General features: G+C 45.2%; 1 protein-coding gene and 1 long non-coding RNA gene across 6 annotated transcripts in view; both read right to left on the bottom strand.

The window, feature by feature from the left end:
* NTN1 (netrin 1) overlaps window positions 1–23230 on the bottom strand; it is a 245339-nt gene that overhangs the window by 181771 nt on the left and 40338 nt on the right. The window lies entirely within an intron of this gene.
* LOC144335332 (uncharacterized) lies at window positions 4090–6743 on the bottom strand. Its single transcript, XR_013406107.1, has 2 exons — window positions 6685–6743; window positions 4090–6431 (listed from the first exon to the last, which is right to left on the bottom strand). It is a non-coding gene; the product is annotated as an uncharacterized LOC144335332 (long non-coding RNA).

Below are 23230 nucleotides of genomic sequence, written 5' to 3'. Positions count from 1 at the left end.
TCTGGCTCAATTATCATACAGCCTGACATTTGCAGAAAGGGTCTAAGTTCAAGTATGCCACTCCGTGTGTCTATAACTCACAAAAACAATCTGAAAATCCCAACACTTTAGGTACAGAAACAGCATTTTCCTAGATGGCTTCTCCAACCCGGAAAGGGGAATAAAAATCTTGTATTAGGCTGTGGCCCCTCATTTGGAATTGGGACAACTTCATTCCAAGGAAGTCTGTGGTCATCAAAATATTACAATGCCCTGAAAGATTTTTTGTTGGCAGTCTGAGCCTCGGGGACTAAAAATCTACTGAGATGCAAGATTGATTCAGGAACAAAACCACCTGATTTAATGAGTGACTGCTCTCACAGCCATATCCAGTGGCCATGGTTTATGCCATTCCGTCAGGCCTGTCCCCTGCTAAAAACTGCTCCTGGCCGGGCGTGGTGGCTCACGCCTGTAATCCCAACACTTTGGGAGGCCAAGGTGGGCGGATCACGAGGTCAGGAGTTCAAGACCAGCCTGGCCAACATGGTGAAACCCCGTCTCTACTAAAAATACAAAAATTAGCCAGGCGTGGTGGCACGCACCTGTAATCCCAGCCACTCAGGAGGCTGAGGCGGGAGAATCGCTTGAACCCAGGAGGCAGAGGTTGCAGTGAGCCAAGACCATGCCACCGCACTCCAGCCTGGGCGGCAGAGTGAAACTCCATCTCAAAAAAAAAACAAAAAACAAAACAAAAAACTGCTCCTGGATGCCTACCGCCTACCAGTGGTTCTCCAAATGTGGACAGACCAGCAGTATCAACACCACCTGGGCACTTGTTAGACATCAAATCCTAAGGCCCCAGTCCAAACCTATCTTTGAGGAAGGGCCCAGCAATCTGTGGCTCTGAAGCAGGCCAAAATGTAATAACCACTTGCCTAGATAAACCCCATCTTCCTTAGCCAGGCCACCACCTTGCCCACACCCGGTCTCTGCTCCATCTCCTCCTATACTCCCCCTGGGAGCCAAAGTTCCAGCCAACTATCTCACTGACACATGTTCCCTAGAAAGGCCAGACTCCCCTTTACCCTTTGGGCTACTGTCACTCATTCCACTCGTCTGCCTAGAATCAGACACCTTTCTCACTCTATTTTTCAACTGCCACTCAAGTCCTCTATTTTCCAGAAAGGAACTGAGCCCTCCCCTTCCTCCTCCACCAGGCCTTCTCCACCTCCCTAGAAACCATGGGGCTCTGTTGGTTGGACCAGAGGGTTCTACCACTACAAAAGAACATGATGATCTTTCCCCTGTGCAAAGCAAACAACCTAACGTGATTCAACCGAGGTCACTGCGGTTGAGTAATTTTCTCAACTTCATGCTTTTTAAATTATACCTTCATCCTAAACCTTTGTTGCCTACTTTTTTTTTTTTTTTTTTTTTTTTGAGACGGAGTCTCACTCTGCTGCCCAGGCTGGAATGCAATGGCGCAATCTCGGCTCACTGCAACCTCCGCCTCCCGGGTTCAAGTGATTCTCCTGCCTCAGCCTCCTGAGTAGGTGGGATTACAGGTGCCCGCCGCCACACCCAGCTAATTTTTGTATTTTTAGTAGAGACAGGGTTTCACCATGTTGGCCAGGATGGTCTCGATCTCTTAACCTCGTGATCTGCCCACCTTGGCCTCCCAAAGTGCTGGGATTACACGTGTGAGCCACTGCACCCAGCCTGCCTACTCCTTTTTATCCCCCTTGAGAGCTAGCTGGCTAATGGCAAAACAGATATTATGATTCCCTGTGCTGTTTGCTACACACCTCCTGAAGCCCAACGTTAATACCATTCATTTGACAGTTACCATGGACATCCTCCACTGCTGGTTATCTTCTGTTATAATATTTACAGTTGACCCCTGAACAACACAAGAGTTAGGGACACCAACGCCCCATACAGTAAAAAACCCACGTATAACTTTTAACTCCTCAAAAACTGAACTGCTAGTAGCCTATTGTTGACTGGAAACCTTACAGATAACATAAACAGTTAATAATACATATTTTATATGTTTTATGTATTAGATACTATATACATATATATACATATATATATATATATATATATATTTTTTTTTGAGATGGAGTCTCTCTTTGTCACCAGGCTACAATGCAGTGGCACGATCTTGGCTCACTGCAAGCTCCGCCTCCCGGGTTCACGCCATTCTCCTGCCTCAGCCTCCCAAGTAGCTGGGACCACAGGCGCCCGCCACCACACCCGGCTATTTTTTTTATTTTTTATTCTTAGTAGAGACGGGGTTTCACAGTGTTAGCCAGGATGGTCTCGATCTCCTGACCTCGTGATCCACCCCTCTCGGCCTCCCAAAGTGCTGGGATTACAGGCGTGAGCCACCGCGCCTGGCCCTAGATACTGTATTCGTACAATAAAACATGTTAGAAAAAAGAAACTGTTATGAAGAAAACTCTAAGGAAGAGAAAACATATTTACTATTCATTCAGTGGAGGTGGATCATCCTAAAGGTCTTCATCCTTGTCATCTTCACACTGAGTAGGCTGAGGAGGAGGAGGAGGAAGAGGAGGGGTGGGTCTTGCTGACTCCGGGATAGCAGAGGAGAAAGAAAATCCACGTATAAATGGATCCCCGAAGTTCAAGCCCATGTTGTTTGAGGGCCAACTGTACGTCTATCATTATGTATCCTACTCTAATGATAATGGCTAGTATTTTGCATATATACACACACTCCCATTTGCACACAAACACACTGTATGCAGTAAGTGTAGTTTCTTCTGACAGGTGCCATTTTTGCTACCGTGACCCTCTCCTCCCTGGCCCCCAGTGCTCCCAAACACGCTCACTCAGCCATACGTGGCCCTGGTGGTTTAGACTTGCCCTCATGAGTCTTCCCATCGGCAAGTGTCTTTTTTTTTTTTTTTTTTTTTGTAATTGAGGTGAAATTCACAAAAGATAAAACAAATCATTTAAAATAGACAGTCCAGTAGCATTTAGCACATTCACAATGTTGTACAACCATCACCTCTGTCTAGTTTCAAAATGTTTTCATCTTCCCTAAAGGAGACTCTATAACTCATCAGGCAGTCACTCCCCATTTCCCCTTCCTCCAGCCCCTGGCAATCACTAATCTGCTTTACCTCTTCTGGACATTTCACGTAAATGTAACCATGTCGTATGTGACCTTTTGTGTCTGGCTTCTTTCACTTGGCATACTGTTTTTGTGGTTCCTCCATACCGTAGCATATCTAAGTTGTACTTCATTCCCTTTTATGGCTGAATGATATCACGTTGGGTGGATAGACCACATTTTGTTTATCCATTCATTTGTTCATTCATTTGTTCATGGACCTGTGGGTGGTTTCCACCTTTTGGCTATCGTGAATAATGTTGCCATGAGCATTCATATAAAAGTATTTGTCCGAATACCTATTTTCAGTGTGAATACCTAGGAGTGGCATTGCTGGGTCACACTGCAATTCTAGGTTCAGATTTTTGAGGACATGCATAAGTTACTCCATCTGCACCTGCTCCATTTTCCCCAGGGTTATTTGTGGGCAGGAACCACACCTCAGTCACCCTCATAGTAAACCCAGGATTCAGCATGTGCCGGCCATGTAGTAGATAGGCATCACCATGAATGATAATATAGAGGGCTTACTGTGTACCAGGTGCTGTTCTATGCACTTTTACATGCATGAAATTATTCAATGCTCATAACAGCCCTCTGAGACAGGTGCTATCATTATCTCCATTGTTGAAAGGAGGACTCTGAAATGCATAGACTTAACTTGCTCAGAGTTACAGGCAGGAAGTGGCTGAGCCTGGATTCAAACCCAGGTAGTCTAACCCCAGAAGGTAGGCTCTTAAACCACTCTACCATCTGCCTCTCTCATGTTTGGCTCCCTTCAACTCCTTAAAGACAAACTCTAGGTGGGGGCAAGCTTCTCGTTACCTGGGGCTAAAAAAAATAAAAATGGTCAAAGCCAGCAAAAGAACTCATGATGGAAAATATCTAGCTCCTAAGAATCTACTGCTATTTTCCATTCTCTTCTCTAAGCTACTTCTTCCCTCCCTCCCTCTTTCTTTCCTTCCTTCTTTCCTTCTTTCCTTCCTTCCTTCCTTCCTGCTTTCTTTCTTTCTTTCCTTCTTTCTTTCTTTTTTGAGTGCCTACCATGGGCCAAGGATCTTACGTGGACCCTAAGCCTTGCAAAAATCCTAAATCCTATAAGGTATCCTATAAGGTCGATATAATAATCCCCATTTTATGGATAAGAAAGGTGAGACTTTTAACACACAATGTTAACTCTTAAGACTTGGCCATGTGGGGCCACTTAGGGCCAGAACACAGAAACCTACATACTTCTATATACAGCATTCAATAGGATGCACTAACTAATGTTCGTATGAATGACCTGAGTCATTAAGAAAGGGTTAGATGACATTTGAGCTCTGTTTAAAAAGGCAGGTAAATATAAAAATGCATTTCAGAAAAATTGTTGTTCAAAAATGATTCAGATGATGCACTAAAATCTCAGAAGTCACCACGACAGAATTCATCCATGTAACCAAAAACCACATGTACCCCAACAGCTACTGAAATAAAAAATAAATAAATAGGATGGACATGGTGGCTCATGCCTGTAATCCCAGCACTTTGGGAGTCCAAGGCAGGTGGATTTGCCCGAGCTCAGGAGTTTGCGATCAGCCTGGGGAACATGGCAAATCCCCGTTTCTACTAAAAATACAAAAAATCAGCCAGGCATGGTGGCATGTGCCTGTAGTCCCAGCTACTCAGGAGGCTGAGGCAGGAGAATCGCTTGAATCCAGGAGGCGGAGGTTGCAGTGAGCTAAGATCGTGCCGCCGCACTCCAGCCTGGGCAACAGAGCGAGACTCTGTCTCCAAAAATAAATAAATAGATGATGGGAGAAACATTTAAAAATTTTAAAAGTGAATTGGCAATGTTTTTACCTGGCCAAATAAGTAGTCTATAATATTTGACCTGTAAAAATACGATTCCCATGAAATTAAAAGTGTGGCACTTAAAGGAGCCACGTATCATTTTCTGCAAAAAGTCCTTACGTGGAACCTGATCATGGGGCCAGCTTCGTGGTGGGGCAGCAATCCCGACTTCCTGCCTCATGGTTTAAAGGAGGATGTTTTGTAAACAGAAACCAGCAGATGAATTTTCTAAAAACAAGGAACAAACGGCAGCCAAAGTATTACAGAATGGAAAATACCTGAGAAATCAATGAAAACAGGGAGATGAAGGAGTGTTTCCCAGAGTGAAAAGGAGGTCACCAAGAGGCAGGCAGGTCGCACAACTGCCCCTGGAAAGCAAACCCCGGGGAAGAGCAGAAAGCAAACAAGACAGTGATAAGCCCGGGCAATCACGAGGAAACAGACTCAGGGGTCACAGGATCTGTGTGCAATCAACCAGTCACACGTAAAACTGAGGATTAAGTGATGAAATTATTTCAGCCAACATACCCCAAATGCTAGCTGTTTATACAGCAAATTCAGTGGGAGCAAAATAAGGTTGCATATGTTGGTCCCAGGCCTCTCTTGACAAACTGTGTCCCTGGGAACCACAGGGGTCCTTTGGTCGTGCTGGGGGTGAAGTGGGGGAGCAAAAAGAAGAGGACAGGGTTCTGCGGGGTGAGGGGGAGAAGGGGGTACACTCCAGCCCCCACCTCAACAACACCTTCTTCAGTCACAACAGTCCGAATTTTGCTTGTTTTCCCCACTGAGTTTCCACTTAAGATTTTGCATGGAGAAAGAATCCTAAGGATAAAAAGCGCTTGCCCTTATAACATCACAGAAGGGCCTCTGTTGAAGGGACGAGACAGGGGGCACACAGCAAGCACGTAGGCATGACAGGCATTATCTTCACTAGCTCATCTCTCCAGCATCTCTTCATCCGTGATGCTGGACCAGTCCCACGCCCCATTAGTTCTTCCTTCAAAAAGCCACTGCCACATCTCACGGGGTAGAGCTCCTGCTTCTAGCTCTGAGCAGAGCCTGGGTTAAGTGCTCACATCATACCCCAGGACATCCCACTCCAGGGTATGTTTCCAGTGAGCTGGGCTGTGGCCTCATTCTGGACGGTGCTCACAGATCAAGAGTGCCCTTCCTTGGCCCCAAACTGCCCCAGGCCATCACTCAGCACCTCACACACTCTACCTGAGGCTGACCAGCTACTAGATCAGAGCTGTTGAGCCAGACCTACTTGATGGTCTCTAACTCAAGATTGTCCAGCCCAGGGACCTTCCCTGCTTCTGCTTTGTACCCAATAGCCACCAACAAACAGAAAGACAGACCACCATCCTATCTAAAATTCTCTCATGGCTTCCCATAGACCTCAAAATTAAATCTAACTCCTCACCATGCCCACAAGATGGCAGCTCCCCATCAAAACCATCAAGATGGCGGCACTCAGCTGGGCACAGTGGCTCACACCTGTAATCCCAACACTTTGGGAGGCTGAGGCAGGCAGATCACTTGAGGGCAGGAGTTTGAGACCAGCCTGGACAACATGGTAAAACCCCGTCTCTACTAAAAATACAAAAATTAGTTAGGCATGGTGGCACATGCCTGTAATCCCGCTACTCGGGAGGCTGAGGCAGGAGAATCACTTGAACCCGGGAGGTGGAGGTTGCAGTGAGCAGAGATCACACCATTGCACTCCAGACTGGGCAACAAGAGGGAAACTGTCTCAAAAAAAAAAAAAAGAAAAAAAAGAAAAGAAAAGAAAAAAGAAAAGAAAAAAAAAAACACAAAAAACCAAAAATTAGCCAGGCATAATGGTGCACACCTGTAGTCCCAGCTACTCTGGAGTCTGAGGCAGGAGGATCACCTGAGCCTGGGAGGTTGAGGCTGCACTGAGCAGAGATCATGCCATTGCACTCCAGCCTGGTCAACGAGAGTGAAACTCAGTCTCAAAAACAACAACAACAAAAAACAAATAAATAAAAATGAGCCAGGCATAATGGCATGCACCTGTAGTCCCAGCTACTCTGGAGGCTGAGGCAGGAGGATCACCTGAGCCTGGGAGTTTGAGGCTGCAGTGAGGCATGACTGCGTCACTGCACTCTAGTGCGGGTGACAGAGACCCTGTTTCAAAAAAAAAAAATGTCTGCCTTCCCATCAAACCCATCAAGATGGCACCCATCCTGCCTTCCTCTCCTCTTCCCACCTTCCTCCCCACTGGCCTTTCCTCTGTTGCTTAAACGTGGCAAGCTCCTTCCCGCACCAGGACCTCCCCACGTCTTCTCTTGACCTGAAATGGTCTCACCTCCAGTCTCCGCAGGGCTGGCTCCTTCTCTTCATTCAGGTCTCGGGTCAAATGGCCCCTCCTGAGATAGGCCTCACCTGGTGCCTTGTCTAAATGCTGCCCTCCAGTCACTACCATCACTTCTTTTACTTCTGCTGCTCAACCCGGATACAGCATCAGCTTTATGAGAGCAGAGATGGCCTGTCCATCGTGGTGCAGGCAGTGGTTCCATTCTGCCTGGACGCAGTGGGTGTTCAATAACCAGTTATTGTTTGAGTGAGTGAATGGATGAGTCATGAATGAAGGAGAGAATGAATAAGTGAATGGATGGACTGAATAAATGAGTGCATGAATCAATACAGCAAGATGGGCAGAAGTGTCTCGGATCAGATAGGACCCACACAGCAGTCCTCAAATCAACACTGTTGCCCTTTCGCTCAGAGAGGCTGAAACCCAGCAAATTCCAGGCCAGCCTCTACCGAGCCGCTCTGTTCGCCATTTAACCCAACCAAGAAGCTGCCAAGAGGGCATGTGTACCCTATTCCTCTTTTTCATAACGCAGATAAAACTTTTACACTGTCCATTTAAACCGCCATTGTTTAGCCCTCCCCTAAGGAAACTTCAAAACTAAAATTCCTTTCTCCCCTCATTTTGCCCCTTTGTTGCGACAGAAATGCTCCATTTAGCATTCCTAAAGGGCCATTAGCATCCCAAAGCTTTCGTTGTGCTGCCCGGCTGGGGGCTTGTGTTCCTGATGGACGGACTCCGGCTCCGGGCCCACCGAGAGGCTCAGGCTGAAACGCAGCCCCTCATCGCCCCTGCCACTTGGCGTAATCTCCCTGCGAGCTCGCCAAACTCACGGTGCTCTCTTATTTCAGATATTTAGCATGTCTTCTCATTCTCCCACTCTTGTTCTGAACGATTTCTCTCCCTCCTCCTTTCTTTCTGCCTCATAAGGGCACCTTTTGATGGATACTGTATGGGGGAAACTTTTTCATTCCAGTAAAAGACCCCCCTCTACAAGGCAAGATGAATATCCCCATTATAGAACAAACAGGGGGGTTTAATCCTTCCCTCGCCGCCCCGCCTTCCATTCACCCTCCATCCTTGTTCAAAGAGAAAGTAGAAGCCAATTCTCCCGTGAGGCAGGTCGGGCCAACCTGGGCAAGCGGCTTCTCACAAGGCGGGCTCTCGTGTTTCCATGCCTCGGGCAGGCCTGAATAAGTGATTCCTCCTGAACTGAACATTTCGGCTCGTCGGGGATCCACTCTGTGTGGCACATTGTTCTAGATAATCACTCTGCTGCTGAAACCAGCTAGTGAATCAGACAAAAAGCCTTCTGGAAATGCTAACCCAGTTGCTAGGTTCTTTCTCCGGGAGAGAGAATCAGTGTTCACTGTCCGCCCTTCGTTCCCATCAGGCGGGAGTCTCCTTTTTCACAGCAGCCTCGCATTTACCATCACAGTATCTAAAATAAATCAGATGTCAGGCACCCCACGGGGATCCCTTTCAAGGCAAACGCGAGACCACCCAGTCCCTGGGAAAGGCAACTCCGCAACCCAAGGCACTCAAGCACATGTCCTTGAGTGACGGGGACTATGTGCCTGACCTGGTGTGGCTGAAGCATGGCCCACCTTCATAAGCCCCAGTTAAGGGAGGCTAGACACTCCCTTTTCACCCGTGAAGCCACAAGCTCCATGAGCCATTTGCTGGCCCTTTGTACAACTGGTCATCATTTCATTTGGGTTAACAGATTTCCTTCATTTCTTTTTCCTTTTTTTTTTTTTTTTTGAGACGGAGTCTGGCTCTGTCGCCCAGGCTGGAGGGCAGTGGCACAATCTTGGCTCACTGCAAGCTCCGCCTCCCAGGTTCACACCATTCTCCTGCCTCAGCCTCCCAAGTAGCTGGGACCACAGGCGCCCGCCACCACACCTGGCTAATTTTTTGTATTTTTAGTAGAGACAGGGTTTCATCGTGTTAACCAGGATGGTCTCGATCTCCTGACCTCATGATCCGCCCGCCTCGGCCTCCCAAAGTGCTGGGATGACAGGCGTGAGCCACCGTGCCCGGCCAGATTTCCTTCATTTCTTATTCGTGCTCTCTAAATAGCCTGCCTCAAAAGCAAGAAGCTGAAGGTGGCTGTCTCTTTTTTCATATTGGTCATTGATGTATTTATCCACTGTCTATGTATTAAGCATCTGCAATGTGCCAGCATCCTGCTAGACCCTGAGGACACAAAGATAACAGTCGGAGTCCTTGTCCTCCAGGGAACCCAAATCTGCTGGAGGAGGGAGGGAGGGGAGAGGTACTCATTTTCAAAAGTTCTACAGCAATGTCCACAGGGGACCTGCTTTATATAGAACTTCTGCTGCAAGACTTAAATTTGGGTGTTGGAGAGGCAAGGGAATGCAGTGACTTTCTTAATTGATTAATTTCTGACAAAGTAATCATTAGTCCAGAGCTTTTAGAACAGCTCTCCCAAACCCCCTGAGTAACACAGTAGCAGCAGGAAGGGCTAATTCCTTTCCATTTTCCCCAGTATTGGAAGAAAGAGAGCGGGTCTAGGAGAAAGGCTTAGGAGAAGGGTCAACACATTTTTCTGTAAAGAGCCAGATAATAAGTATTTTAGCCTTTGGAGGCCACATGGTCTCTGTTGCAACAACTCAGTCCTGCTGTTGTAGGGAAAGCGGCCATAGACAATACATAAACAAATGGGCGTGGCTGTGTTCCAATAAGAGTTTATTTACAAAAACAGGCAACAGACAGAATTTGGCCCACGGGCTACAGTTTGCCAAGTGCATCATCATCCAAGTTCAACAATGAGAAAGAATCAACTTTGGGCCTGGTTCTTAATCCACATAATAACAGCAAAGTCAGTGAAGTCATAAATTCCCTGAAACCAATGCTATTTCAGAAGCAGCTATGAGAGGCCAGAGCTGCCACAGGAATAGAGAGGTGGTAAGGATGTGGCCCCTCAGCCCAAGGGCTCTGTGTCCATCATGGATTAGGTAGGATTTTGTCTGGATACACAAGTGGTACCATACTCTGTACATCATGGAGTCCTGTCCGTGAGTACACAGATGGGTTTATGGGTTTATGTTTATTTGTCTTAGAGACAGGGTCTTGTTATGTTGCCCAGGCTGGCCTTGAACTCCTGAGCTCAAGCTATCTTCCTACCTCAGGCTCCCGCATAGCTGGGACTACTGACATGTGCCACTACACCCAGCTCTAGATTTATATTTTTACCTGCAGCATTGTATTCTAAAGCATGAATACACTGATTTAGTGTACAACCATTTCCTTATTGGTAGATGTTAAGGTTTCTCTCTCCTTCTCTCTCATATATATGTGCAAGTGTGTCTGTCCCAGACTTACTGGTGATTGATTGATGTATCTATTACCAACAAGTCTGGGACAAACGCACTTGCACATGCCTTTTTGTGCACATGTGTGTTTCTCTAGGGTGGGTACTAAGAGGTGGACCTGCCGGGGTCACAGGCAAAGCACATTTAATATGCACTCCGTCATTTCAGTGTTCAATGATTATGCCCTTAACTCAGGCTCACCCTCTTACAAATGTGTCTTTGGGACCAGGAGTGGTGGCTCATGCCTGTCATCCCAGCACTTTCGGAGGCCGAGGCAGTCGGATCACCTGAGGTCGGAAGTTCGGGACCAGCCTGACCAACACAGAGAACCCCGTCACTACTAAAAATACAAAATTAGCCAGGCATGGTGGCGCATGCCTGTAATCCCAGCAACTTGGGAGACTGAGGCAGGAGAATCGCTTGAACCCGGAAGGCAGAGGTTGCAGTGAGCCGAGATCGCACCATTGCACTCCAGCCCAGGCGACAAGAGCAAAACTCCGTGTCAAAAAAACAACCATGAAAAAAACCAAATGTGTCTTTGGTCACATGGGAGACTCAACTAGCAGAACATGGTGGGCCTATATAAAAACATAGATGGGAAGGCTACCTATTTTGCTTTACTTTATTTTTATTTATTTATTTATTTTTTTCTGAGATGGAGTCTCGCTCTGTTGCCCAGGCTGGTGTGCAGTGGCCGGATCTCAGCTCACTGCAAGCTCCGCCTCCCAGGTTCCCGCCATTCTCCGGCCTCAGCCTCCGGAGTAGCCGGGACCACAGGTGCCCGCCACCACGCCCGGCTAGTTTTTTGTATTTTTTAGTAGAGACGGGGTTTCACCGTGTTAGCCAGGATGGTCTCGATCTCCTGACCTCGTGATCTGCCCGTCTCGGCCTCCCAAAGTGCTGGGATTACAAGCTTGAGCCACTGTGCCCAGCCTGCTTTACTTTAAAATAATCAATTAACTGGGGGATGGATAGACACTGGTCAAAGGCTACAAAATCACCTCTCAGTTAGACAGGATGAACAAGTTACAAAGATCTATTGTACAGTCTGGTGACTATAACTAACAAAAATGTATTGTATACTTCAAAATTGCTGGGAGTAGATCTTAAATGTTCTCACTCAAAAAAAAATAATTATGTGAGGTGATGGCTATATTAATTAGCTTGATTGTGGTCATCATTTCACAATACATATGTACAGCAAAACTTCATGTTATATATTGTAAATACATACAGTTTTTGTCAATTATACCTCAATAAAGCTGAAGGAAAAATAATCCATTAAGAAAACCACCCCGGCACATACACATGCTGCAAAGTGGGGAGGGGTTGGAATTGAAAACAGGTACGAGGAGCCCCACCCTTGGGCCTGTTGCACAGTCCCTACTCTGGGAGCACTGGTTCTTATTTACCTCTAACGAATCCGGACCCAGGGTCAGCAACAGAAGCAATCCTGGGAGGGGAGCTCTAAGGCAGGTTCTTGGCATTCCTAGAGTGTTTACCGGGATGGTGGGGCCTGTCTGCGAGCTCCAAGGAGTTGGATTTCTGAACTCAAATACCAAGCCAGGTCTGGCACTGGCCAGGTTGAGCCTTCCTTTGTGTCTGCAAACCCTTTTTGTTTGAAGTCGGTGTAACTTTAAGTGGTCTGCCAAGGAGAGCCTGTGAGAAAGCTCCCAGGCCAGGCTGCCTTCCTGAGGGCCCCCAGGGTGCTCTCTGCCTGCCAGAGCCACTTTCCATCTCGACCGGGGTCAAAATCCCCTCTCTCCCAGGATGCACCTCTTCTCAGCTAACAGGACAGGGGGCTTCAATGGCTCCTTGCCAAGCTGAAACAGCCTAGTGGAGAGGATTGGTTCTCTTGCTCCAGGGCAAGAGGGAGACTGGGAGCTGACTCATGGAGAAAATGCCTCTGGGTGCTTGAACCACAGGGGAGGGCCGGCATTTCCTGAGGACCTGGTAATGCAGGCACTGCAGTTAGCATCTGACATACATCATTTCATTTACCCTTCCAGTGATCCTAGGCGACAGACATGGTCATCCCCATTTCACAGATGAGGAAACCGAGGCTGAGAGGCTCTGGATTTAGCTGGTAGCTGGTACATGACGGAGCTGGAAGTCCAGCTAGGGTTTTTGTTTTTGTTTTTGTTTGAGATGGAGTCTCACTCTGTCACCCAGGCTGGAGTGCAGTGGCGCAATCTCAGCTCACTGAAGCCTCGGCCTCCCAGGTTCAAGCAATTCTCTGTCTCAGCCTCCCAAGTGGCTGGGATTACGGGCGTGCACCACCACGCCCAGCTAATTTTTGTATTTTTAGTAGAGATGGGGTTTCGTCCTGTTGGCCAGGCTGGTCTCGAACTCCTGGCCTCAAGTGATCCACCCTCTTCGGCCTCCCATATTGCTGGGGTTACAGGCGTGAGGCACCCCACCCGGCTCCAGCTAGGGTTTGTATGATTCCAAAGCCCAAGTTCCTTCTACACCAATAGCTTTCAAAGCAGGACTTACGATGCTCAAGGGCAGTGACATTTATTATTATGATTATTTATTTTTATTTTATTTTATTTATTTATTTTTTGAGACGGAGTCTTGCTCTGTCGCCCAGGCTGGAGTGCAGTGGCGCAATCTCAGCTCAGTGCAAGCTTCGCCTCCCGGGTTTACGCCATTCTCCTGCCTCAGCCTCCCGAGTAGCTGGGACTACAGGCGCCCACCACCACATCCGGCTAATTTTTTGTATTTTTAGTAGGGACAGGGTTTCACCATGTTAGCCAGGATGGTCTTGATCTCCTGACCTCGTGATCCGCCCACCTCGGCCTCCCAAAGTGTTGGAATTACAGGCATCAGTCATCGTGCCCGGCCTAAGAAATGCTTATTTTAAGAAGCATTTTCCATTCCCAGAAGGCTTCAAAAAATAAATAAATAAATAAATAAGAGAGAGTGAGACAAGGTCTTGCTATATTGCCCAGCCTGAAGTACAGTGGCTAGTCACAGGCACCATGTCACTACTGATCAGCACAGGGGTTTTGAACTATTCCATTTCAGACCTGGGCCAGTTCACTCCTCCTTAGGCAACATGGTGATTCCCTGCTCTCGGGAGATCATCATATTGATGCTAAACTTAGTGCAGACATCCAACAGGCACAGTGCATGACAGCCCAGAACTCCTGGGCTCAAGCAATTCTCCTGCCTTAGCCTCCTGAGTAGCTGAGACTAAAGGCCAGCCCACAAGACTTTTAAAAAATGAGATAGAATTCACATACCCTACAATTCACCCATTTAAAGTGTACAATTCCATGGTTTTTAGCATGTTCAGAAGGTTATACATCACCACTATCTATTTCCAGAATATTTTCATCACCCCAAAAAGAAATCCCATACCCACTAATGGTCATTCCCCATTTTCCTTTTCCCTCAGTATCAAGCTACCATTAACCTGCTTTCTGACTGTGGATTTGCCTATTCTGGATATTTCATATAAGTGGAATCATATAATATGTGAGTATATGATTGCAATTGGCTTTTTTCAATCAGCATGGAGTTTTTAAAGGCATATCCATGTCCTATCTTGTATCAGTCCTCCATTCCTTTTCATGGTTGGATAATACTTCATTGTATGAATATACCATATTTTATTTATCCATTCATCAGTTGACAGACATTTGAACTATTTCCACTTTTAGACTATCAAAAATAATGCTTTAGCGAACATTTGTGCATAGGTATTTGTGTGGGTATATATTTTCATTTCTCTTAAATATACAGGCTATCTCATTTTTTGTTTGTTTGTTTTTGAGACTGAATCTCGCCCTGTCGCCCAAGTTGGAGTGCAGTGGTACCATCTTGGCTCACTGCAACCTCCACCTCCTGGCTTCAAGTGATTCTCGTGCCTCAACCTCCCGAGTAGCTGGGACTACAGGCGTGCACCACCACACTCAGCTAATTTTTGTATTTTAAGTAGAGATGAAGTTTCACCATGTTGGCCAGGCTGGTCTCGAACTCTGACCTCAAGTGATCCGCCTATCTTGGCCTCCCAAAATGGTGGGAGTACAGGTGTGAGCCGCCGTGCCCGGCTGCATATCTCCATATCTCATTTTATTGTGTTTCACAGACACTACACCTTTTTTTTTTTTTTTTTTGAGATGGAGTCTCACTTTGTTGCCCAGGCTGGAGTGCAGTGGTGCAATCTCAGCTCACTGCAACCTCTGTCCCCCAACCCCGCCCCGGGTTCAAGTGATTCTCCTGCCTCAGCCTCCCGAATGCTGGGATTACAACCGCCTGCCACTGTGCCCGGCTAATTTTTTTTTTTTTGTATTTTTAGTAGTGATGGGGTTTCACCATCTTGGTCAGGCTGGTCTTGAACTCCTGACCTCATGATCTACCCGCCTTGGCCTCCCAAAGTGCTAGGATTACAGGCATGAGCTATCGTGCCCGGCTGCACAGATACTACATTTTTTATGAATGGAAGGTTTGCATCAATCCTGTGTCAAGAAACTTCATCAACACCATTTTCTCAACGACATGTGTTCATTTTGTGTCTCTGTGTCATTTTGGGAATTCTCCCAATATTTCAGACATATTTATTGCTGTTATACCTGTTATGGTAATCTATGATCAGTGATCTTTTACATTACTATTGTGATTATTTTGGGGTACCGCAAACTACATCCATATAAGAAAGCAAACTTAGTTGATTAACGTCGTGTATATTACGACTGTTCCTCTGACCAGCCATTCCCCAATCTGTCTCCCTCTCCTGGGGCCTCCCTATTCCCTGAGACATAACGATATTGAAATTAGGCCACTTAATAACCCTACAATGGCCCCTCAGTATTTAAATGAAAGGAAGAGTTGCATATCTCTCACTTTAAATCAAAAGCTAGAAATGATTAAGCTTAGTGAGGAAGGCATGTAGAAAACCAACAGACCAAAAAGCTAGGCCTCTTGCACCAAACAGCTAACCAAGGTGTGAATGCAAAGGTAAAGTTCTCAAAGAAGTTAGAAGTGCTACTCCAGTGAACACATGAATAACAGGAGGGCAAAACAGCCTTATTGCTGATATGGCGAAAGTTTTAGTGGTCTGGATGAAGATCAAACTAGCCACAACACTCCCTTAAACCAAAGCTTAATCCAGAGCAGGGGCCTAACTCTCTTCAATTCTATAAATGCTGAAAGAGGTGAGGAAGCTGCAGGGAAAACAAATCAGAAGCTAGTAGAGGAAATAATCCATCTCTATCACATAAAAGTGTAAGGTGAAATAGCAAGTGCTAATGGGGAAGCTCACAGCAAGTTCTCCAGAGGGTCTAGCTAAGATCATTGATGAAAGTGGCTAGGTTGGGCATGGTGGCTCACGCTTGTAATCCTAGCACTTTGGGAGGTTGAGGTGGATGGATCACCCGAGGTCAGGAGTTTGAGACCAGTCTGAACAACATGGCGAAACCCCGTCTCTACTAAAAATACAAAATTAGCTGGGTGCAGTGATGGGCACCTGCAATCCCAGCTACTTGGAAGGCTGAGGCAGGAGAATTGCCTGAACCCAGGAGGCAGAAGTTACAATGAGCCAAGATCGCGCCACTGCACTCCAGTCTGGGTGACAAAGCAAGACTCCGTCTCAAAAAAGAAAAAAAAAAAAGTGGCTACACTACACAACAGATTTTCAGTGTAGACAAAACAGCTTTCTATCAGAAGAAGATGCCATTTCATAGCTACAGAGGAGAAGTCAATGCCTGCCTTCAAAGGACAGGCTGACTCTGTAGGGGCTAATACAGCTAGCTGGTGAGTCTAAGTTAAAACCAATGGTCATTTACTATTCTGAAAATCCTAGGGCCCTTGAAAATGTGGCTAAAACTACTCTGCCTGTGCCCTATAAGTGGAACAACAAAGCCTGGATGATAGCACATCTGTTTACAGCATGGTGTACTTAATATTTTAAGCCCACTGTTGAGACCTACTGCTCAGAGAAAAAAAAAAAAAAAAAGATTCCTTTCAAAATATTACTGCTCATTGACAATGCATCTCATCACCCAAGAGCTCTGATGGAGATGTCCAAGGAGATGAATGTTGTTTTCATGCTTGCTAACAACAACATCCATTCTGCAGCCCATGGACCAAGGAGTAACTTCTACTTTCAAGCCTTTATTTATTTGTATTGGCTTTAAGAAACACATTTTGTAAAGCTTTGGCTGCACAGATGGTGATTCCTCTGATGAATCTTGGCAAAGTAAATTGAAAACCTTCTGAAAAGGATTCACCATTCTAGATGCCATTAAGAAAACTCATGATTCGGTTGGGTGTGGTGGCTGGCTCACGTCTGTAATCCCAGCACTTTGGGAGGCCGAGGTGGATGGATCACCTGAGGTCAGGAGTTCAAGACCAGCCTGGCCAATATAGTGAAACTCCACCTCTACTAAAAATACAAAAATCTAGCCAGGCATGGTGGCAGGCGCCTGTAATCCCAGCTACCTGGGAGGCTGAGGCAGGAGAATCTCTTGAACCCATGCAGCGGAGGTTGCAGTGAACCAAGATCGTGCCATTCCACTCCAGTCTGGGCAACAAGAGTGAAACTCCGTCTCAAAAAAAAAAAAAGAAAGAAAGAAAAAAAAAAAAAAAGAAAATTCGTGATTCACGACAGGAGGTCATAATATCAACATTAACAGGAGCTTGGAAGTAATTTCAACCCTCATGAATAACATTAAGGAGTTCAAAACTTCAGTGGGGGAAGTAACTACAGATGTGGTGAAAACAGTAAAAGAACTAGAAATAGAAGTGGAGCCTGAAGATGTGACTGACTCACTCCAATCTCAGGATAAAACCTGAACAGATGACGAGTCACTTCTTATGAATGACAAAGAAAGTGGCTTCTTGAGATGGACTCTACTCCTGGTGAAGATGCTATGAGGATTGTTAAAACGACAACAAAGGATTTAGGATATTTCATCAACCTACTTGATACAGCAGCAGCAGGGTTTGATAAGACTGACTTCAATTATGAAAAAAGTTCTACTGTGGGTAAAATACTATCATGCAGCTACAGAAAAAATATTTAATGAAAGGAAGAGTGAGTTGATGTGGCAAACTTCACTGCTGTCTTACTTTAAGAAATTACCACCCAACCTTTAGCAACCACCACCCTGATTAGTCAGTAGCCATCAACATCAACGAAAGGCCCTCCAACAGCAAAGATTATGACTTGCTGAAGGCTCAGGTGATAGTTAGCATTTTTTAGCAATAAAATATTTTAAAATTAAGATATGTATATGTTTCGGATATAATGCTACTGTACACTTAACAGACTACAGTACAGTGTAAACATAACTGTTTTTTTTTTTTTTTTTTTGAAATGGAGTCTCGCTCTGTCGCCCAGGCTGGAGTGCAGAGGCGGGATCTCGGCTCACTGCAAGCTCCGCCTCCCGGGTTCACGCCATTCTCCTGCCTCAGCCTCCCGAGTAGCTGAGACTACAGGCACCCCCTACCACGCCTGGCTAATTTTTTTATTTTTAGTAGAGACGGGGTTTCACCATGTTAGCCAGGATGGTCTCGATCTCCCGACCTCATGATCCACCAGCTTTGGCCTCCCAAAGTGCTGGGATTACAGGTATGAGCCACCATGCCCGGCGTAAACATAACTTTTATATGCACTGGGAAACCAAAAAATTTGTATGACTTGCTTTATTGAGATATTCACTGTATTGCAGTGGTCTGGAACTGAACCTATAATATCTGTAAGGTGTGCTTGTATGTCTAGGAATGGAATTGCTGGATCATATCATAACTCTATGTTTTTCAGAGGGATTATTTTCTTTTGTTTTTTCTTTTCTTTTTTTTCTTCTGTTTTTTGAGATCGGGTCTTTCTCTGCCAACCAGGCTGGAGTGCAGTAGCACAATCTCAGCTTATTGTAACCTCGACCTCCTGGGCTCAAGCGATCCTCCTCCCTCAGCCTCTCCAGTAGCTGAGACTACAAGCTTATACCACTGTGCCCAGCTAATTTTCATCTTTTTGGTAGAGACAGGGTTTCGCCATGTTGCCCAGGCTGGTCTTGAACCCCTGGTCTTGAGTAATCCTTCCACCTTGGCCTCCCGAAGTACTGGGATCGCAGGCATGAGTCACCACGCCTGGACTCTTATTTGGGGGGTTTTAGAAGGGATTATTTTCTTTTTTTTTTTTCTTTTTGAGACAGTCTCACTCTGTTGCCCAGGCTGGAGTGCAGTGGCACGATCTCAGCTTACTGCAAGCTCTGCCTCCTGGGTTCACGCCACTCTCCTGCCTCAGCCTCCCTAGTAGCTGGAACTACAGGCGCCCGCCACCACGCCTGGCTAATTTTTTTATTTTTAGTAGAGACGGGGTTTCACCATGTTAGCCAGGATGGTCTTGATCACCTGACCTCGTGATCCGCCATCCTCGGCCTCCCAAAGTGCTGGGATTACAGGCGTGAGCCACCACGCCCGACCCACTGGAAGGGATTATTTTCAAGTAGCTATATCATTTTACATTCCCACCAGCAGTACATGAGGGTTTCAATTTCTCCATGTCCTTACCAACACTTGTTATTACCTTTCTTTTTGAGTATAGCCATCCTAGTGAACATAAAGGGGTATTTCATTGTGGTTTTGATTTATATTTCCCTGATGGCTAATGATTTAGTGCATCTTTTAATGTGCTTACCGGCCATTTGTATATCTTCTGTGGAAAAAACATCCACTGAAGTTCTTTGCCTGTTTTAAAATTGGGTTGTCTTTTGTTGCTGAGTTCTAAGATTTATCACATATTCCTTATATATTCTACACTTTCATCACACATGATTTACAAATATTTTCTCCCATCCCATGGGTTGTCTTTTCATTTTCTCGATTGTATCTTAGAAGCACAAGTTTTAAATTTTGTTAAAGTCTACTTTATGTTTTTTTCTTTGATTCCACATAAGAATTTGATTCAAGGGGTCGATGGACTAGTCCGTTGAAATTCTCCAAGGGTTTGCTAAAGATGATATGGAAATGACACTTATAAAATTTAGTTGCATAAAGTTGTTCATCATATTACCTTCTTTTATTTTTAAGTCTCCGCTGGATCTCTAGTTATGTCTCTTTTTCATTCCTAATGTTATTTATGTGTGCCTCCTCTTTTTCTTGACCAATCTTTCCAAATATTTATTGTATTAGTCCTTCCAAACAATCAACTTTTGTCTTGGGTTGATCTTCTCTGCTGAATATTTGTTTTCTGGCTCATTGACTTCTGTTCTTATTTTAATCTCTCCTTCCCTGCCCCCATCTCCTTTTCTGGCTTATTGTATTAATTTTTTTTCTAACTTCTTAAATTAGATACTTAGCTCATTAATTTTCAGCCTTTCTCATGGTTCTGGTATTCTGTGAAACACACTCCTCTCTTTAGCATCCCATCTTTCTTCCATGAATTAATCACCCCTTGGCAGAAGGATGAGGAGAAATGGAGGCAGGCGTGAAGCTGGGTCTCCTGCCCATTTCTGTAGGAAGCGGCCTATGGAAATGCTGTTCCACGGAGCTGAGAGCTCCCGGGGGTGATGTTGGCATATCCCACAGCCAAACCAAGCCATTCGGGGTCATATTTCATGACGGGAGGTGGCACCCCATGTCAGTGAGTCGCTGTGGCCTCGCCATCCTTTCCTTGCAGACTGATTTCTATTTCAGCAAATCCCCTTTGCCAGGCCAAAAGGCAATGAGGCAGATGCTCATGTACAGACGGGAGTGAGCCAAAGCAATAAACTCAGCCCCAGCTGTCGGCTCAAACTGCTCCAGCTTCAGGCTAGGAATCATTCTGGCCTCTTCTTTGCTTCTAATCCTATTCCCAGTTAATTCCATCCCTGGCAGCACTTAGTAGTGAACCCCAAAAACCACCATCCTAGAGTGTGAGCATGGGAAGGAACTGAGAGCCCAACTTCCCCTGTGTACCAAGGAGGAGTCTGAGGTTGGGGTCATAATCCATTCAAGTTCATGACACATTGCATTTTTTTCTGATATCCATACAAAATAACCTAGCTTTGTGTATAAGGCACTCTGCTCTGAATGCTACTTTTCACATACTGTGTTGTGACCCCTGCTTTTACTCTGTGCTAATTTGCCTTAGGTACTTTTGCACGTGTTAATATTTAAGAGGTTGAATGACTTTGTCACTTAATCTGTCAAAGATCGAGTTACGTGTTAAAGACTTCCACTAATATATTTTTGCCCCAAGCAGGCAAAAAGGAAAACAAAAATATAGAGTATCTGAAGAATATAATCACAATTAGATTGAGTCAATACATATAAACATTGTGCCCTACAAACAGGATTCCTCTTCAATTCCTGCCGAACACAGATCTTACATACACATGTGAGATTATTCTAAAAAACAAACAAACAAACAAACAAACAGAAACCAAACTAGAAAATATGCCAGAGGCTGGGGTGTGGTGGCTCACATCTATAATCCCAGCACTTTGGGAGGCCGAGGCGGGTGGGATCACCTGAGGTCAGGAGTTCGAGACCAGCCTAGCCAACATGGTGAAACTCCGTCTCTACTAAAAATACAAAAATTAGCCAGGCATGGTGGCACACGCCTGTAGTCCCAGCTACTTGGGAGGCTGAGGCAGGAGAATCGCTTGAACCTGGGAGGCGGAGGTTGCAATGAACCTGGGCCACAGAGTGAGAGTCCATCTCAAAAAAAAAATTTTTTAAAGTACCAGAAACAGCAAAAAAACTGGACATTTAAAAAAAATTTCTTAAAGGATATAACCCCCTGGAGATGAAAACTCAATTCATAAATAACTCCAGGAACAAAAAGAATATCAAAACTACAATGACACAGTCATTGTAAAAACAGTGACAATGACAGCAGTACAAATCAAAACCTATGGGAAGTGGTCAGCACTACTCTAGAAAGGAAAAGTCATTGTCTTAGTTTTAATGCTCAACAGGAATAAGAAAATAATGTTAGTTAAGCTGAGCATTCAACTCAAAAAATTAGGATAACCACAGAGAAGCCTAGGTAAGAAATTAATAAAGATAAAAAAATGAAGAGAATTAGAAGATGATGCCGGGTGCAGTGGTTCACGCCTGTAATCCCAACACTTTGGGAGGCCGAGGCAGGTCGATCACCTGAGGTTGGGAGTTTGAGACCAGCCTGACCAACATGGTGAAACCCCGTCTCTACTAAATATACAAAATTAGCCAGGCGTGGTGACACATGCCTGTAATCCCAGCTACTCGGGAGGCTGAGGCAGGAGAATTGCTTGAGCCCGGGAGGCGGAGGTTGTGGTGAGCCAAGATAGCGCCATTGTGCTACCTCCAGCCTAGGCAACAAGAGGGAAACTCCGTCTCAACAACAACAACAACAACAAAAAAAAAAACAGAGAGATGGAGAGAGAATTAGAAGATGATAGGAAGGCATGAAAAAATAAGCAGCAGTCTGGAATAGCAGATAAAAGAACCCGCTTTGAAAGCTGACAGATCCTTTTTAATTCCAGCCCTGGGTTTTGCAGCTCTGCGACTCTGGGCTAAATTTCTTAACTACTCAACTATATGTAAAATGGGAATAATTTTGCTCAATTCACAGTGTGGTAGATTTTTTAAATTAGAAAGTGTGTCCAAAGTATTTAGCATAGGGTCTAGCACACAGTGAGTGTTCGTTAAATGTGATCAAAAGTTATTATTATAACTTTCACAAATGTACAAAAAGCAAACAAACCTAGGCAACGAGAGAGTGAGGAAAAAATGTTTGCTAATAGAAATTAGAAAGGTGATATAGCCATATATGAACATTAAAAAATATTTTAGTGATTATTATATACAATGCTTATGCTTGAAAAAGGAAAATCTGGGTAAATGAGTTTTTTTAAAAAACAAATTACCAGGCCGGGCGCGGTGGCTCACGCCTGTAATCCCAGCACTTTAGGAGGCCGAGGCGGGCAGATCACGAGGTCAGGAGATCGAGACCATCCTGGCTAACATGGTGAAACCCCGTCTCTACTAAAAATAGAAAAAATTAGCCAGGCGAGGTGGCAGGCACCTGTAGTCCCTGCTACTTGGGAGGCTGAGACAGGAGAATCGCTTGAACCCAGGAGGCAGAGGTTGCAGTGAGCCGAGATCACGCCACTGTACTCCAGCCTGGGCAACAGAGCGAGACTTCATCTCCCAAAAAAAAAAAAAAAAAAAAAAAACCAGATTTGGCTCAAAAAAATTGCCAGATTTGTCTCAAAAAACAGTTGAAAAATTTCTGAATAAACACATAAGTATGGAGGAAATAAAAATGGTTGTCAAATAACTACTTTCAAAAATGACACAGGGCCCAGGTGGGCTAACTCTAGCAAACCTTCAAGGACCAGCTATTTCTCATGTTACTTAAACTATTCCAGAGCATAAAATAGAATGGAAACTTCCCACTTCATTTTATAAGGTTAAAACAGCCTTAATACAAAAGGCAATAGAAAGTGAGAAAAGTTCAGATAAATCTCACTTTTTTTTTTTTTTTTTTTTTGAGACGGAGTCTTGCATTGTCACCCAGGCTAGAGTGCAGTGGCACGATCTCGCCTCACTGCAACCTCCGCCTCCTGGATTCAAGTGATTCTCCTGCCTCAGCCTCCTGAGTAGCTGGGACCACAGGCACAC

The sequence above is a fragment of the Macaca mulatta genome, chromosome 16, assembly GCF_049350105.2.
Source record: "Macaca mulatta isolate MMU2019108-1 chromosome 16, T2T-MMU8v2.0, whole genome shotgun sequence".
NCBI classification, from domain to species: Eukaryota; Metazoa; Chordata; class Mammalia; order Primates; family Cercopithecidae; genus Macaca; species Macaca mulatta.
The sequence above is the reverse complement of the archived record's forward strand: the minus strand, read 5'-3'. Positions and strand labels throughout refer to the sequence as shown.